The sequence below is a fragment of the Esox lucius genome, chromosome 7 (genome assembly GCF_011004845.1).
Source record: "Esox lucius isolate fEsoLuc1 chromosome 7, fEsoLuc1.pri, whole genome shotgun sequence".
NCBI lineage: Eukaryota > Metazoa > Chordata > Actinopteri > Esociformes > Esocidae > Esox > Esox lucius.
Window position 1 is genome coordinate 42,635,613 of NC_047575.1, and position 3,438 is coordinate 42,639,050.

The window sequence follows — 3,438 nt, forward strand, 5'->3', positions numbered from 1 at the left end:
GAACACCATACTAAATACTAATACTGTGTTTGACCCCCTTTCGCCTTCAGAACTGCCTTAATTCTACGTGGAATTGATTCAACAAGGTGCTGAAAGCATTCTTTAGAAATGTTGGCCCATATTCATAGGATAGCATCTTGCAGTTGATGGAGATTTTGTTCAATTTGGAGTTCAGGAGATTGTCTTGACCAGGACCACACCCCTAAATGCATTGAAGCAACTGCCATGTGATTGGTTGATTAGAGAATTCCATTAATGAGAAATTGAACAGGTGTTCCTAATAATCCTTAGGTGAGTGTACATTTCCCATTAATGAGATGCTAGCTAGCATTTGTATGTCACTAATAATCATCATAAACATTGATGACTTGATCAAAGGTGTTTTTCAAAGTTGCAGTTGGATATGCCGGTAATTGGTTTGAGATTAGTTATGTTAAATTCGTTGGTTTCAACAGAACACACGTGTTTCACACATTCATGTTTGTTTTGGGTTTGACGTTAAGTGGATGGATGATGAGGACAGAGTGGACTTTAATTTATTTTATTTGGATCAAATTTAAGTCATATTAGATAAGTGTCTAACACAAACTATGAGACAGATACTTTTAGCTAACCGTGACCAAAAATAACCTTATTTTGATCGATTTTACACCTGTTGTTACTCTAAAAATCCATGATGAAAATATGTTTTGGGGAGTATGCCCAGCCCCCCTAAAATGAGGCTTAGCCCCCATCCATGATTTTCTAGTAACGCCCCTGATGTTATTTAATGTTAAAAAATGTATGATGCCATGTGAATTGCCTTGTCTGTGCCTCTATATATAGATATATATTTGAGTACCTCATATCTATTTAGCCCATCGATCCAAACGGTTGCCTATCTTCTTCCACCACTTTTCCCTCTGGTACCTCTTGAATTTCACAAGCACATTAACGAGCTACCAGGGTTTAAAAGCAGAGGTAAATGATAGTCAAGACAACAGATTAGAGAATGTACAAACCCGATTCCAAAAAAGTTGGGACACTGTACAATTGTGAATAAAAACAGAATGCAGTGATGTGGAAGTTTCAAATTTCTATTATATTCTATTGTGAATTAAATATAAGTTTATGAGATTTGTAAATTATTCCATTCCTTTTTTACTCACAATTTGTACAGTGTCAACTTTTTTGGAATCAGGTTTGTGTATATATAGGAGGACGCTGAGCAAAGGCACCTGTTCCAGAGGTCCAGAATGAGACAGAGGATGGCAAGGCTACATAATGTTGGCATTTCCTTCCCGGAGCCCTTGGCTTTACCCATTGATGAGCCATAAATAAAGGCCAAATGCATTGTTTAATGTACAAGAAATGTATGTTTCCACAGATAAAAAATCTGAAATGGTCCTCAGACTGTAGCAAGATAAGTTATTACACAAGAACTGTCCCATTTATCATTCGTAAACACAAACAATGAAAAACCAAACTCAATTCAGCATTTAAAATAGGACATTACATTTTATTGTGGGGAATAAACTCGCTTTTACTGCTTTTCTCTATTTTGTTTCATAGGCAATGACTAGATTTGACACTGTGGGACACAAAGTAAGTATTTGATCCCCTCTCAATCAGAAAGACTTCTGGCTCCCAGGTGTCTTTTATACAGGTTACGAGCTGAGTTTAGGAGCACACTCTTAAAGGGAGCTCTCTGTACCAAAGAGCTTTACAAGGATGTCAGGGACAATATTGTAGACATACACAAGGCTGGAATGGGCTACATGACCATCGCCAAGCAGCTTGGTGTGAAGGTGACAACAGTTGGTGCGATTATTCACAAATGGAAGAAACACAAAAGAACTGTCATTCTCCCTCGGTCTGGGGCTCCATACAAGATCTCACCTTGTGGAGTTTCAATAATCATGAGAACGATGAGTAATCAGCCCAGAACTACACGAGAGGATCTTGTCAATGATCTCAAGGCTGGGACCATAGTCACCAAGAAAACAATTGGTTACACACAACGCCGTGAAGGACTGAAATCCTGCAGAGCCCACAAGGTCCCCCTGCTCAAGAAAGCACATGTACAGCCCTGTCTGAAGTTTGCCAACGAACATCTGAATGATTCAGAGGAGAACTGGGTGAAAGTGTTATGGTTAGATGAGACCAAAATCGAGCTCGTTGGCATCAACTCAACTCGCCGTGTTTGGAGCTGGACGAAATGCTGCCTATGACCCCAAGAACACCATCTCCACTTTCAAACATGGAGGTGGAAACATTATGCTTTGGGGGTGTTTTTCTGCTAAGGGGACAGGACAACTTCACCGCATCAAAGGGACGATGGAAGGGGCCATGTACCGTCAAATCTTGGGTGAGAACCTCCGCCCCTCAGCCAGGGGCATTGAAAATGGGTCGTGGATGGGTATTCCAGCATGACAATGACCCAAAACACACGGCCAAGACAACAAAGGAGTGGTTTAAGGAGAAGCACATTAAGGTCCTGGAGTGGCCTAGCCAGTGCAAACCTGGTGGCCAACTACAAGAAATGTCTGACCTCTGTGATTGCCAACAAGGGTTTTGCCACAAAGTACTAAGTCAGGTTTTGCAGAGGGGTCGATTACTTATTTCACTCATTAAAATGCAAATCAATTCATAACATTTTTGACAAACGTTTTTCTGGATTTATTTTGTTGTTATTTGTATTTGTAGGGTCTCTCACTCTTCAGATAAACCTACCATTAAAACTATAGACTGATCATTTCATTGCCAGTGGGCAAATGTACAAAATCAGCAAGGGATCAAATACTTTTTCCCCCTCACTGTATTCCAAATGAAGCAGATACAAATTAGTCAAGCAGATCATAACTAAAAAACAGAAAATATTCTTCCTTCATTAAATACATTTGACAAAAACATGTTGACAGAAACAACATTTCCAAGCTAATCTGGCCCAGACAGGTACCTCAAATTGTTGTTCCAGTTACACTTTGATAGGAGAAATTCAGTTTGGCACACAATAAGATGACTGGCCTTGGTGTCAGCATGGGCACCCTGACTGGTCTGCGGCTACGCAGATCCATACACAACAAACTGCAATGCCCTGTGTGTTCTGACACCTTTCTTTCAGTACCAGCATGACCTTTTTCAGCAATTTGAGCTACAGTAACTTGTCTGTTGGATCGGACCACACGGGCCAGCCTACACTCCCCAAGTGCATCAGTGAGCCTTGACCCTGTCACCAGTTCACTGCTTTTCCTTCCTTGGACCACTTTTGATAGGTACTGACCACTGCAGACCGGGAACACCCCACAAGGACTGCAGTTTTGGAGATGCTCTGACCCAGTCGTCTAGCCATCACAATTTGGCCCTTGTCAAAGTCGCTCAGATCCTTATGCTTGCCCATTTTTCCTGCTTCATCAACTTTGAGGACAGAATGTTCACTTGCTGCCTAATATATCCCAC